Source organism: Pteropus alecto, unplaced genomic scaffold (assembly GCF_000325575.1).
Source record: "Pteropus alecto unplaced genomic scaffold, ASM32557v1 scaffold12, whole genome shotgun sequence".
Classification (NCBI taxonomy): domain Eukaryota; kingdom Metazoa; phylum Chordata; class Mammalia; order Chiroptera; family Pteropodidae; genus Pteropus; species Pteropus alecto.
Genome location: NW_006432669.1, coordinates 4,793,603 through 4,809,674, shown reverse-complemented (window position 1 = coordinate 4,809,674; position 16,072 = coordinate 4,793,603).

Sequence of the window (16,072 nt, the reverse complement as noted above, 5' to 3'; positions counted from 1 at the left end):
ATGTTGAAAACCAAGTGCTCAAAAAACATTGATTGTAATAATTAAGAATATTGACAATAATGCAAAGACTAGGATTAAGACAGAAAGCAGAAGGACACCATAAAAACCACAGAGGAAAAGGCCCATAGCAGAAGGCAAAGGGTGATCCTATTGTAAAAATATAAAACCACTTCCAAAGGAAAAAAATAAAACTATGTCTTTGCATATGATTTTTAAAGAATAAATGAGCCTGTGAAAATTTAAACATTTTTAGAAGGCCATTAGTTCTCAAGGATATGTAAGTGTGAGAGTCTTTTTGCTCAGGAACTGTGTTATTCTAACAGTTTAACCACCGATCAACCTAAAAGTAGCAGGTTATGCAGAGTCACAGGAGAGAATAATTTTGTGCCAATTTCTCAGTTATTAATTTTTCAGGCATTTTTATACCAAGTGAGAAATGATAATTGAAAGAAAAATTTAAAAGAATATTTTTTAATGGTCTAATAGGCTAAATCTACAAAGTTAAGGCAAGATATAATTAAAATGTATGTAGTTTTCTATTATCTGGCTAATGTACATTGCTAGGATTAAAGGGGGATAAGGGAGTAGGAAGTTATCAAGAGCATTTTAATTTACCGTGGCACGCAAACAACTAACGTTACAGGGAGCATGAGGACAGGATATAGCTGGGTAAGCGTCTAAGTTCTTATTCTTCCCCATCATTGCATTGTGGCTTCCAGTGTTGCTCCTAACAGGGATTCCCAACCAAGATAAGCTTCTAGAGACTGTTTTGTTCACCACATTCTCTCCTGCTTCAAAGTCTCAGCCTTCTCAACCTGAGCACTGAGACCAATAAAGCACAACCTTTAAAAAACAATGGTTCAAATGATCTCTTAACAGTTGATGAGATATCTTCTGCAATGCTCTAAATTATTGTTATGCTTAACTCTTTTTCACATGACCTTTAGAGGCATCATTTCACATTGATTTTCACCATTTCATGATGTAATTGGAATGAGAGTGAGTCCAGCAGAGCAAAAGTTCATCAACAATAGCAGCTTTTCAGATATCTATTTATGGCTCACCTGTACAAAGGCCAGATTTGAATCTGCTTATGAAGAATTGGGAAAATTCCTTCCCTTTTTTCCACTTTACCAAATAAATACAAATCTCGCTCAGAAGAAACCTCCAACAGGCCTTATCGGTGCTCACAAACTCTTATCTCTGTTAATCCTAGGCTCAGTTACAGCAGAATATTTTACTTTGGAGACATCACTTATCATTCCTTCCAGCATAAAAATCATGTAGAAAGTGAGCACCTGAGCTGTGCCCCAAGGCGACATTAAACATTCTTTCCTACTAAAAGATTTTCTGTCAGCTAGTATGTTTGGCACCCTTGGGAAAGGCAGAGATTCATTTACAAAGAATTATGCTGCACAGTCATAAATTTAATCCACCAAATCAATAGCATTTAGATTTTTTAAAAAGATAACCAAGGTGCTATCAATAAACGAAAAAAAAAATCTCTATTCTTTATGGTCCGATCATTTCCAGAAATTTAATTATTTGGCCATTGAAAAACCACAGTGTTATAATCCCAACTGGATATGTTAAAACATTAGAATGTAAAGCCTCAGAAAGCGTCAATCAGAAAACTTCCAAGAACGATTCATCACCACTTTCAGGATATGATGTTAAAGATAGTTTATCTCTATACACCAGACATGAAGAAAGCAGATAAGTGGCTCTAAACTAGGTGCAATGATGATCAGATAATACGGTACATTCACTCCTCTCTGTCATGAATCACAGAGTTTTAAACTATCCACTTAATATCCTCCTGCGTTTTACAGCCTAATGTAGTAATGTCAAACATTTTAATTCACCAAAGGACAAATGAATCATAAATGTTACAACCAGATACAGATTTCACTGTTTACAGACATGCTGAGGTGGCAGAGACATGACACTTTCATTTAAAACTAGAATAGGATTTCTGACGATACAGTTTTTGACAGAGAACTCATGTCTTTCTGTGCTTCAAATGAAAAATTGTTTCTGTCACAGGTAGTTGGGAATGGCCACTTGCTGAGGCATTTCTTTAAAGGCTATTTCTTCATCCCCAAAGATTTCTTTGCCAGTTGGGTTCTCAATCTTAGTACCATTGATTCGGACATGTTATGGTACATTTGGGTACACTGACAAAGAATGAGAAAAAAAAATTGTTTTTCAGCTGTCAGTAAAGAAAGTTCTTTCCGTTTCTCTGGTCTCCAGTTCTATACTGAGATTTGCAGTCTCTGCAGCTGCGTTTGAAGTTCGAATAAGGAAGATGAATTGTGCCATTAGAAGAGATTAGGCAGGAGCACACATCACAAATTAAGCTAAGGAAATTTTTGTGCAACCATCTTTGGGTGAAGGGTGATAGCGGTCTGCTAGATTCACAATTTATGTCCTGTATTTGGAGTCAGATAACTGTGTTTCCTCCTCAGTAAAATGGGGATAATACTATCATCTATTTCAAAATGTATTATGAGCATTAAATAAGAAAATGTTTAAAAGTGCTCACCTAAAAAAAAGAATCCAGCACACTTTGTCACATGAGAAATTGCTTCTATCAATAAAGGCATTAACCAGCTCAGCTCTCAAGTATCCAATTTCTTATTTCTACATCTATTGTTTGTTTCTCGAAATGTTGTATTAAGAGAACAAGTGCCAGCAGCAAACACACAGCATTAAGACTCTGTCCATGAATTTCCATTTCTACTGCAGATGGAAACTGAAAACTAAGATTTAAGTGCAATTAAGAAAACTTTATTTCCTTACTAAAAGTCCCAAGAGTATGCCAAATGCACGTGAAGAAATTATTTTATAGATGAAGTGAGCTCTAATAACATTCAATTTGCAAGCAGAGATAGAAGTGGAACTTTAGGCTGGAGCCCATGACTCCAAATCTGCATTAACCTAAACTAAGTGAACTCTTTTAGCCCATGTGCTATGATAAACAGTTTATGAAGAAAAGGAAAAGAAAAAGAAAGCATCCTATGTTTCTCATACTATAAAAATTTTAGTTGGTGTTTAAAAGATAAGGAGAAAAGAGAGGAGTTTATATGAAACTTGAAAGTACAGCTGGAAATGAATGATTCTTTAGAAGTAACGAAGTGACAAGATACCACCAATTATTGATGTAATCATTAACATTCACTGTTTTATATAGGTAAGCTAAATACCTCTAGGCTTCAGACTCTGTGCTAAGCTAGTGGAAAAAATATGAGATACCACTCTTGTGCCCAAGGAGCCCATATTCTTTTGTAGGACAGAAATATTTAAACAGTTGTCATAAAGGATAAAGTTGGGAGGTAAAAGTATAGTGCTGGGAAAATACAAGGTGGAAGACAATCACTCTGTATGGAAGAATCAGGGAAAACTTCCTAAAAGATAGGCAGGTTTGAAAGGTGAATGTGGGTTCACTCGAGAAAATGAGTAGGAAAGAGAGAAAGACGGATAATTAGGCTACAAACAGGTGCAAAAGAACAGTTGCCAAGCAGAATGGTGAGTTACTTGATGCACTTGTATAGTGCTCAGTATGAAAGAAAAGAGGGGCATTGGTAAAAACAGAAAGAGGTGACATTGGAAAGAAAAGAAGTGCTTAGATCACAGCAAACCCCAGCTGAGGACATAAACAAGTTCTAGCCTGGGGAAAGAAGAATGACAATAGCTAGAAGAGGCTAAGTTATCCAGTAATATCTCTCTCATTATGTGGCTCAGCTTCACTGAAGAGAAAAATCTCTGATCATGCAGCATAGAATAATACACAATTATTTATCCGATTGTTAGACAAAAAAGAGAGGATGTGTACTAATGAAAACATCTCAAGGATCATCCAGTTTGAGAACAAAGATCAATAGATTAATTATTATCCAGGTTTTTGTCAAATGCAGAGACTTGGGTCATGGCACCTCTCCTAACCTCCTCATATGCATGTAATCAGCCAAACCATATCAGCACATTATGAAGAAGCACTGACTTAAAAAGAAATAAAGTAAAACTCGACTTGTCACTAATAGTTATACAAAAGGAATAATTCTACAGAGAAAAATTAAATTTTTGTCCCCAAAATTTTAAAGAAAGTTTCTGTTATTATAAATTTAAAATATATACCTCTCCTGCTTGCTGCTTTCAGCTCTGACATGTAGAGCTTGGAATTATCATGACCATCTCTAAAACAAGAAAAAAGTGAAGCAAACTGAAAGTCAATTGCAAACTGAAGTCACAGGATCAGATAGATAGATAGATAGATAGATAGATAGATACATACATACATACATACATACATACATACATACATACATACATACATACATATATACATACATATATACATACAAAAAAAAGCCTACAATTTAGAGAGACAGGTATATCCAGATAAATACAGCAATAGAAATCTGCTCTTGAAATAGAAGCCACAGAAGCCATAAATTAATAAGAACAAGTATTCAATAATAGTGATAAATTCTAGGAAGCTGTGTGTGAACCAACATGAGAGAGAAACTTCATGGGTTATAGTCTTAGGGGCACTCCCACATTTTTGTGGGCTTTACCACCGGATTCTCATGGTCAAGAGCCCCTCTGGGCCTTGGCATGGGCATGGAACAAATATCCATTGTAAGATACTGACAAGAGCCTTCTCTGTAACAAAAGCCTGCTCTCCATGGAAAACTATTTTGCCAAAACACAATTTTGAAACGTTATTCCAGTCGGGGGAAAAGAATTCTTCCTCCCTAGAGATTCCTCTAACCTTCTCCTCCTGTCTAAGAAGGAAAATACATAATCAATAAGAGACTGGGTTTCAAAGAAATAGATTAGGAACACGGAACCCAGGAAAGAGAGTAGGAAAGGCCCACTAAAAATCTAAAACATAATCAAAGAATATTAAATGCTCTCTCTCCCCTATATTCTCACACTATCTCAAAAAATATAGCAGTATAACAGTGGGTTACAGCTAAAGTTGCTGCAAGCCATAGACACTCTCTAAAAAAAAGTACTTTTTTAGTGATCACTTTACTTTTTATTGTGATAAAATTGGTGTACAAGATTAAATATACATTTGAGGAGTACAACATTATAATTCAATATTTGTATACACTACACACTGGTCACTGTAATTCTAGTTACCGTCCATCATCATACAAATGATTGTCTCCACTTATTTCATCCTCCCCTAATGCCCTTCCCCTCTGGTAACCACCAATCTCTGTGTTTATGAGTTTGTTTTTGTTTTGTTATGTTTGGTTGTATTTTAGATTCCACATATAAATGATATCATTAGTAGTTGTCTTTGTCCATCTGACTTTTTCACTTAGCATTATACCCTCAAGGTCCATCCATATTGTCACAAATGGCAAGATTTCCTCCTTTTCATGGTAAGTCGAATTTCAGTGTGTATGTACAGCACATCTTCTCTATCCATTCATCCATTGATGGACACGTCACTTGTTTCCATATCTTGCCTTCTGTGTATAACACTGCAATGAATATAGGGGTTCATGTATCATTTCAAATTAGTGGTTTTGTATTCTTCTGATAAATACTCAGAAGGAAAATAGTAGGTCATATAGTAATACTATTCTTAATTTTTTGAGGAATCCCCATACTGTTTTCCATAGCGGCTGTACCAGTTTACATTCCCATCAGCAATGTATGAGGGTTCCCTTTTATCCACATTCTTGCCAACACGTATTTCTGTCATTTTGAAAACCGCCAATCTGACTGGTGTGAGGTGATATCTCATTATGGTTTTGGTCCCTCATATCATATTTGAACATATTTTCAGGTGTTTGTTGGCCATCTATATGTCTTATTTGGAAAAATGTCTATTCAAGTTCTCTGCCTATGTTTTAATCGGGTTGTTTGTTTTCATGTTGTTGAGTTGTATAAGTTCTCTAAATATTTTGAATATTAACGCTTTATCAGATATATGATTTGCAAATATCTGCTCCCATATGACAGGTTGCCTTTTAATTTTGTTGGTTTCTTTCACTGTGCAGATGCTTTTAAGTTTGTATAGTCCTACTTATTTATTTTTATTTTCTTTGCCTATGGAGTCATGTCCAAAAAAAAAAAATACCATCACTAAGACTGATATCATGCAGCTTACACCTATGTTTTTTCTTAGGAATTTTATAGTTTCAGGTGTTATATTTAAGTCTTACATCCATTTTGAGTTTTGTGTGTGTGTATGTTGGTATAAGATAGCAGTCTGGTTTCATTCTTTTCCAAGTTGCCATCCAGTTTTCCAATGCTATTTATTGAAGAGACTGTTCTTTCCTCACTGTATCTTCTTTGTTCTTCTGACATAAATTGTCTTTATATGTATGGGTTTATTTCTGGGCTCTCTTTTCTGTTCCACTTATCCACGTGTCTGTTTTTATGCCACTACCACACTGTTTTGATTACTATAGCTTTGTAGTATAGTTTGAAACCAGGGAGTGTGATGCCTCCAATTTTGTTCTTCCTTCTCGATTGTTTTTGACTATTTGAATTTTTTGTGATTCCATATCAATCTTAGAATTATTTGTTCTAGTTCTGTGAAAAAAATTGAAATTTTAACAAGGATTACATTGAATCTGTAGGCTACTTTAGTGGTATGAAAATTTTAATATTAATTCTTCCAATTCATAAATATGAAATGTCTTTCCATTTTTTTGTGTCTTTAATTCCTTTCAACAATGTCAAAGTTTTCAGTGTTCAGTTCTATGACTTGCTTCATTAAATTTATTCCTAGTATTTTATTCTTATTGATGCCACTGTAAATAAAATTGTTACCTAATATTCTCTTTCTGATAGTTATCATCTATGCAGAGAAATGCCACAGTTTCTGTATACTGATTTTGTACTTGAAACATTACTTCATTTATTCATTTATTAGTTTTAAGCATTCTTTGGCAAAGTCTTTGGTGTTTTCTATATATGGTATCATGTCATCTGCAAATGGTGACATTTCACTTCTTTTCCAATTTCAATGCCTTTTTTTTTTTTTTGGCTAATATCTATGGCTAGAACTTTCAATACTATGTTGAAGAAGAGGGTGAGAGTGAGTATCCTTGTCTTGTTTTGGATCTTAGAGAAAAAGGTTTCAGTTTATCGCCTTTAAGTATGAAGTTAGCTGTGGGTTTGGCATACATGGCCTTTATTACATTGAGATATGTTCCTTTTGTACTCACTTTGTTTAGAGTTTTTATCATAAATGGATGGTGGATTTTGTCTAATGCTTTTTCAGCATTTATTGAGATGATCATACCATTTTTGTCTTTCATTTTGTTAATGCAGTGTATCATGTTGATTGTTTTGTTGATGTTGAATCATCCTTGCATCCCTGAGATAAATTCCACTTGATTATGATGTATGATCCTTTAAATGTATTACTGAATTTGATTTGCTAATATTTTGTTGAGGATTACTGCATCTCTGATTGTCAGGAATATCAGCCTGTAATTTTCTGTTTTTGTGGTATCTGTGTCTGGTTGGTTTTGGTATCAGAGTAATGCTTGTCTTATAAAATGAGTTGGAAAGATTTCTCTCTTCAACTTTTTGAAAAAGTTTAAAAAGTATTGATATTAAATCTTTGAATGTTTGCAGAATTCACTAGTGAAGCCATCTAGTCCTGGACTTCCATTTGCTGGGAGTTTTGTTTGTTCGTTTATTTGTTTTAAATGACTGATTCAATCACCTTACTATTACATTGCATGTTTCTGGGAATTTATCCATTTCTTTTAGGGCGTCTCATTGTTTGTAAGAGTCTCATGATCTTTCTCATGATATTTCTATGGTATGGGTCATAACTTCTTTTATTCTGATTTTATTTATTTGAGCCCTCTCTCTTACCGAGTGAGTCTAGATAAAGGTCTAATTTGTTTTTCAAAAAACCAGCTCTTGGTTTCATTAATTTTTTTCTATTTTTTGTCTTTGTTTTATTTATTTCTACTCTGATTTTTATTATTTCCTTCCTGCTATTAACTTTGGGCTTTGTTTGGTCTTCTTTTTCTAGTTTCTTTGGGTAAAATGTTAGATTTTTTGATTTGAGATTTTTCCAGGTATACAAGACTGTTTCAATATTTTAAAAAGTCAACATAATCCTCATCAATAAAGAAAAAATCATATAAACATTTCAATCGATGCAGAAAAATTACATTTATTTATGATAAACACTTTCAACAAATTAGAAATAGGGACTTCCCCAACTTGATAAATAACATTCACAAAAATCCTACAGCTAATATACTTAGTGGTGAGAAACTAGATGCTCTTTCTTCAAGATCAGGAGCAAGGCAAGAGTATACTGTCTTGCTGCTCCTATTCAACATTGTACTGGAAGTTGTAGGTAATACAATAAGACAAGAAAATAAATTTGAAAACATAGAATGGAAAAAAAAGAAAGAAAACAGTTTTTGCTTTCAAATAACAATTGTTTATGTAGAAAATCTCCAAGAATTGAAAAAGAATGAAAATATGAAATTATATCAAGATTCTTGAAAGGATACAAGTTAATACACAAAAGTTCATTGCTTTCCAATGAAAATTAGAATTTGAAATTTAAAAACCAATTTGAAATTACAATAGCACCAAGAAAGTAAAAAACTTAGTATAAATTAGAAAAATATTTATAGGATCTAATGCTAAAAACTCTAAAACTCTGATAAAAAATTAATATCTAAATAGAGAAATAATCCATGTTTATAGATTAAAAAGCTGAAATTGTTAGAATGTCAGTTCTTACTTGTTATATAGATATAATACAGCCTCAAAGAAATTTCAACAATCTATTTTGTAGATATCAGCAAAGTGATTTTAAAGTGTATATGGGAAGCCAAGAATAGGCAATGCAATACTGAAGAACAGCAGTGAAATCGAATGACTCATGTTACATGATTTTAAGACTTACTATAAAGATATATAATGAAAATAATGTGGAGTTGATGAAAAAAAATATATTTAACTGCTGAAAGAGTGCACAGGCAATTCAGTGGGGTAAGGATAGTCTTTTTAAGAAATGGTGTTGAAACAACTGGAGTCTACATGGATGGCAGATAAAATAATCTCTCCTGCAAAGATGTTCATGTCCTCATCCCCAAAGCCTATGAATCTGTTACTTTACATAATAAAAGGGACTTTGCAGATGTGATTAAGTTAAAAATCTTAACATGGGGAGATTATCCTGGACTATCCAGGTGAAGCTAAGTAGTTACACGGGTCTATAAATTTGTGTTTTTTAGTCACTAAGTTTGTGATAAATTGTCACGGCAGCAATAAGGAAAAATAACTATGCAAAATACTTGATCTTGACACAAACTTTACACTTTTCACAAATATTAAGTCAAAATGAAACAGACATAAACAGAAAATGGAAAATTATAAAGCTTATAGAAGAAAAAACTGGGTAACGTTTGGTTTGATGATTAATTTTGCAATACCATACCAAAAGCAAAATCCATCAAATAAAATAATAAAATAAACCTGATTAACATTTTAAAAATTTCTGCTTTGAGAAATATATTGCTAAGAGAACAAAAAGATCTTCAAATGGGGAGATTATTCTGGATTATCTGGGTGGTATCAATGTAAACACAAGGGTTCTTATAAAATGAGAGAATGGGTGTCACAGTTGGAGAGAGAGTTGGAGTAAGATGCTATGCTGCTGGCTTTGAAGGTAGAAAATAGGGCCAAGGAATACAAGCAGCCTCCAGAAGCTAGAAAAGGGAAGGAATTAGATTTCCCATTAAAGCCTTTGGAAGGAATATGGCCTTGCCAACACCATGTCTGTAGGACTTTTGATCTCTAGAACAATAAGAGAATAAAATTTGATTATTTGTGTCACTCATTTTGTGGTAATTTTTTACAGCAGTAATAGGAAGTTAAAGCGACAGACTGGGAGAAAATTTTTAAAACTCATGTCTGATAAAGGACCTATATCCGTAATATACAAAGAACTCTAAAAACTCCACAGTAAGAAAAAAAATTCAACTATAATAATGGGTTAAACATCTGAATGGATAACTCACCAAAGACAAACATATGAATTTTTAATATATATGGAAAAAAAGCTGAACAAATTACTTATTAGGCAACTGAAAATTAAAACAGCAATACATAGGCACTACATATCCTAGAAAAATGGCTAAAATAAAAGAAAACCTGACAGTATCAATTACTGGCCAGGATGCAGAACAACAGGAATTCTCATTCATTGCAGTTTGGAATGGTATAGTCATTTTGGAAGACAGTTTATCAATTTTTTACAAAGCTAAATATACTCTTACCATACAACTGTAATTCATTTACTAGATAATTACCCAACTGATTGGAAAACATGTCTCCAAACAAAAATCTGCATATAGATGTTTATAATAGCTTTATTCATAATAGCTGAAAACTGAAAACAACCAAGATGTCCTTTGATAACTGAATGGTATAAACAAACCAGGGTTCATCCATACAATGAAATTTTATTCAATAATAAAAAGAAATGAGTTATCGAGCTAAAAAGGTAGAAATAAATCCTAAATGTATACTGCTGAATGAAACAAGCTAGTCTGAAAAGGCTGCATACAAATTCTAATTACACGACATTCAAGAACAAATGAAAAACAATAGAGCTGATAAACAAATCTTTAATTGTCAAGGGCTTGAAAAGAGGTAGTTGAATAGGTAAAGCATGGGTGATTTTTTAGGGCAGTGAAACTATTCTGTATGATACCTAATGGTAGATAAATAATACTATTAATATGTCAAAAACCCATAGATCTTTACAGTATAAAAAGTGACTGTTCATGTATGAAAATTTTTAAAAACTCATTTAGGACATCAGGTTATCTCAGGATGAAATGCAGAATGTGACAAAACAACATAACATAAACAACATATATTACAAGTATATGAAGCAAACTCACAAAAGGAGGTGTGGGAAAGAGGCTGATCTAAGATCTTTTGAAATTAGTGAAGTCTGTAAGACTAAAGAGAAAAGGAGCAGTACTTAAGTACTATAATCTAGATAACACAATTTTTTCCCCATGGGTCAGGGTTAAAAATTCCGAGATAGCTAAAAATTTATGTTACAATTGATGTAATCAAGTAATGAGATGGCAGATGGTGGGAGCCATGTTTCTCACTGTTGGAATAGGAGATTACAAGCAAGAAAGTACAGGAGTTCAAATGATCCGTACAGTACAGGATAGGAGTTGGAGACATCATTCCAAACTAAGAATTAGTTTACTGTACATATAGATGGTTAGTATACATACATATAATTCCATGCTCTGTCAGCTAACAAATTTAGAAGCAATGACAACCTAGTAGCAACTAGAACACCAAGAACCTAGATCACTGTCTCTAATACCATTCTCTAATAAAAAGAATCAGGACTTCCTGGAGAATTGGCTGATTCTAGGGCAGAGGCAGACATAAACAAGATGATCTCAGAGTGTCTTTTAGTGACTAAAAGAAGTGCTCAGAAACCAAAATGGCATGGTTAGCTAAAGAGACAAAGGAGTCAACTCAAAGTGCTTCCAGTGTCTAAAGCTGGAACAATTTGAGCAACAAAATAAATAAATGGTATGTGATTATAGCGCAAAGTAGAAAATAAATATCCTATAACTCATTCTAAACATGTGTAAAACATCAAATAAAATTGGAATTCTTAAAAAAATATCTGAACATCACTCCTTAAAACAGTGTTTTCAAAAACAAGGAAATACTGAGAAATTGTCATAGTCTACGTGAGCCTAACGAGACGTGACAACTAAGTATCATGTGGCATCCTGGATATGAATGTGTCTAAATATGTGCAGCAGAATAATGAGTTAAAACCACTATTGAGTTCTGGACAAAACAGTAAAATCTTTAAACAAAGAGATCATCATTATTTGCAAATATATATATACACACACACAAAGAAATTTCAACAAAATCATTAAAATTATTTTATAAACCATTGAAGAATCTGGATACAAAAAAAATACAACCAATTCATGTTTTAGCAATGATCAGAAAATACATGTGGAAAAACTTTCAGTCACATAAAGATACATAGCAAAATCCTACTAAGAAATTGATTATACAGATAAAAAAAAGAAAAAAGAGAAGAGATTTTTACATAAATTAAATGTGCCAAGGGGTCCACTGGAAATTCTACCTATAATATCCTCAAAATAATCCAGTAAGATAGGCATTATTGTCTGCCTTTAAATAGCAAGATCACAGTATCTGAAAGTGCTTAAACAAGGATTGAAGTCTTGGACTGAGAAATGTCAAGATGCATGTTGTTTCACTCCATTGTACCATAAAGTTCAAGTTTCTCCATAGTCTTTTTATGTTAAACTAACTAGTAAAATGAATAATAAATCATTTGATTTTTACTACATTGGTGGAAAATAAGGGTATTGGTGTTTTTATGAACTTCTCAATTTTTGTGGATGTATTCTGCAGTTAATATTTTCTTTTTTCTAATAAAATTGTAAGAAAATTATTTTAATAATCAAATATGTACACTCATTATCTTATTGTCCTGTTACTCCCTCCTCTGTAGGCATTTAAGAAGATTACTAAGATATATATCTTTTTCTTTTTAACATGTAGCAAAATGTATTTTTAAACGATGTTTAGACAACTTAAGTTTTGTACATGTGTTTTGAAACAATTTTCTATATGCATTTCAAAATGGCTATCGCCCCCATTCCCTGAAATAACACTCTTGAAAGAAGGTAGCATTCACACAGCACTCATAACTATCTTTATTATGTGGGTTTTAAAACACTCCTCTACCTGCATTACTAAATGTATGTTACATTCATAACCTTTAAAAACCACTGTTCTCAATTTAGAGCATGAATTACTCTTAAAAACATCTTTATTACATGTGTTTTTAAACACAACATTACTGTTTGTCCTCACGTTGAATTTTTTTAGATCTCTTTAAGGAAGAACATCTTTCTTTTGATTTCTTGTATAAACACAAAGTTTAGAAATTTTAAGTTACAATCTTTGTCCTAAACAGCTCTATGTTTCTTTTTTTTAACCTCTAACATTTAATGATGTTGAGTAGTCAGAGGGTGAACTGTTTTTGGTTCCTTTGTGTTTAAAGAGGATTTATGCTTATAAGGTTCTTTATCATTTTGAATATTTTACCAGATTACCCCTGATGTTTGTTTTTTTATTAGCTTTACTTTTATTTTATTTTATTATTTTAAATTATCAGTTACTTATTATTTACTAAATTTTAGTTTATTTATTGTTTTTAAAATTTAGCCTTTAGATTTAGAAAATGTATTAAGTGCTGTGCATACTAACAGCAATATAAGAAAAGTAAAAGCAAAGTGGAAAAGAAGGAAAATGAGAAAAATAAAAGACCAAGGGATTTAAAGCCAAAATAAGTAAAAGTTCAGGTTCTAGCTCTGCTACATATTGGTAATGTGGTTTAGGACAAATCATATCATCTCTAAAATTTACTCACAATGTCTATAAAATTATGGGTATAATTTCAAACCAAATGTTGCCTAGTTTCTCTGTTTTCTTCTATATGCTTTATAATTTATGTGGATTAAATAGCAAACCAGATATGACTGCATCTAGTACATTGCCAGGTCTGAATGACCAACCATTGGTGAAAAGGAGGAAAGACATTTTAAGCATGAGCTACTATTAGCAAAGAATTTTCTAAATTGGGAAATTTAGTACCATTAAAAGATTCCTGAAAAATCTGTGAGGAAAATTATATTAACGTATTTTCAAAAAGCCTAACTTTATTCTGCTGTTTAAGACCATGTTCTCTGTGATTTTATTTAGTATGTGACCATATTTTACCCTATTTCAATTATTATACAAGCAATTTTTAAAAGAATATCTGCCTTTTTATGAAGGAATATAGTTACTTTCTTTCTTCTAAAATACAAATTCAAGTGTCCTTCAAGCCTCAAATGTACTGTACTGATTCAGGATTCATTGTCATTCTTACTCATCTATGCCTATAGGAGGCAAAGCTGTTTTGATTCAAAATAACAGGAGAACAAATACACCAACCCTGGTATCTGGTACTGTCATTTCACAATGCTGCAGTCTGAATGCATTTTCATTTAATAGCACCAACTAAATTGATCTCTATTTTTATAATTCAAAAAAAATTATACTAACAGGGCTTGAAGCCATGAAGAATTATAGCTCATAATGACCAATTTTAACATGTTTTATAATCCATCAAAATGGGAGTATTACCTTAGGGTACAATTTATTTTTTCTTATCATAAAATTCTACCATAGTTAGAACAGTCATATAAATAAAGAAAATGAACCCCTTACAGAAGTAATGAAAGGAAACCCATTCAATCGTCCTTCTGATGTTTCATTCTGGCTTTTTGACAGCTGAAGACACCAAAGTATAATCAAACGCCTTTAGCACAGCAATGAAAAATGTAAGCATTAAGCAACTTTGTCCACATGAAATAATTGACAGTGGTATAAAGAGATTCAATTCAGAGGTTTATAAAATATTGGAATCTGATCCAAATTAATTTGAAATTATAACGACTAAGAAGCATATGCTAGTTGGCAAACTAAGGAAATGGATTCATGTGTTTCCTATTTGTATTTATATTATCTATATTCATTCCTTTTTTAAAAAAATAAAAACACAAGCCATGTTATGATTTGTAAAGAATTTCCTTAGAATTCTTTCTCTGGTATTCTGTAGAAATGTATAAATAGTTCTGATCTCTGAGCACAAACAACTTCATACATAAGAAACAGGAGGCCAAAAGAGAAATGAAAAACAAAGACATAGAATACTGATTAACTGAATCACTGGATTCAAATCACCTTTTCCTGGATGTTCCTTAATTACAATTCAATGCAAAGGCTTATTTGTGCAAAGAGGAAGAAAAGTGATTTAAATGTAAGCATGTTTATGAAAAAAAAATACATGGCTTTTTTTTCTTAATAGCATTTTTTTTAATTTATTGATACAACTCAGAATGAGGACTTTTAAAACCATGTAAATAATATATTCAACAACTAAAAGCATGCAAATAAAAGTCACTCTTTTAAGCTTAGGACTTAATGTGATGAAAACAATATAAGTTTGCACCATGGAATTTTTAGGCACACTGAATATACGTAAATATTTTTATACAGACAGAATTATGTGCTGTGGATTAAGATAACTAATTCCTCTGTCTGCCTAAAATTATACTCACTCTAAAAGCAGAAAAAAATTTCTTAACCAATTGATAAGACACTATAAGTGATTTCTGCTCATTTCAACAAGATAAAAGAAAAAGACATAAATATTGAATGGGATGCTTGAAAATCTATCTTCTTTAAACAATATGTAGAAAAACAAAAATCATAATTTGTTAACAACAGAAAATAAAACACCTGGTTATTTTCATTATTCACTGTTGAGAAAATAGTAGGTGGCTGGTAGAAAATTCCAATGAGTTATTTTTCTAGTAACACATTCATCTACAGTGAAGCTTTTACATTGCTATTTTTTTTTTATTGGAATTATATATCAATGACAAATATGTTTGAGGAGTACTTAAGCTTTCATTACAGCAAAGTTTCCCAAGATGTCTGTTGTTTGAAATCTTTTGTTTTATCATTTGTATAATTTGTTAATGTCAGTAGCATCTCGATTAATTTTATTTTATGGCTCAAGGGTATAACAGATGCTTTTTGATTTCATTTTCTTTTAGTTCCTTTTGGGATTTATCTAACAAAATAGAATATTGTAAATATTTGCTTAGCATTAATTCCATCAAAAATTTCTAAATAGCTTTTCATATCAGGTCTGTAAGTCATCAAGAAAATACGAGAAAAAGTGAGCTAATCTACTATTAGAAATTTCCAAGAGTTAGAGATTTTATATGTATGGGGGGAAAAACAAACTTTCCTCTACCCTCAAGGTTCTTCTGGCTGGTCTAATAACCAAATAGACATGGGACAGATGAGCAAGAGAAAATAACCAAACTTAATATCTACATATGCATGGGAGAGGATGAGAGACAGAAAGGGAAATTGAGGTATTTAAGATATTCTGAGCTAGGGATGA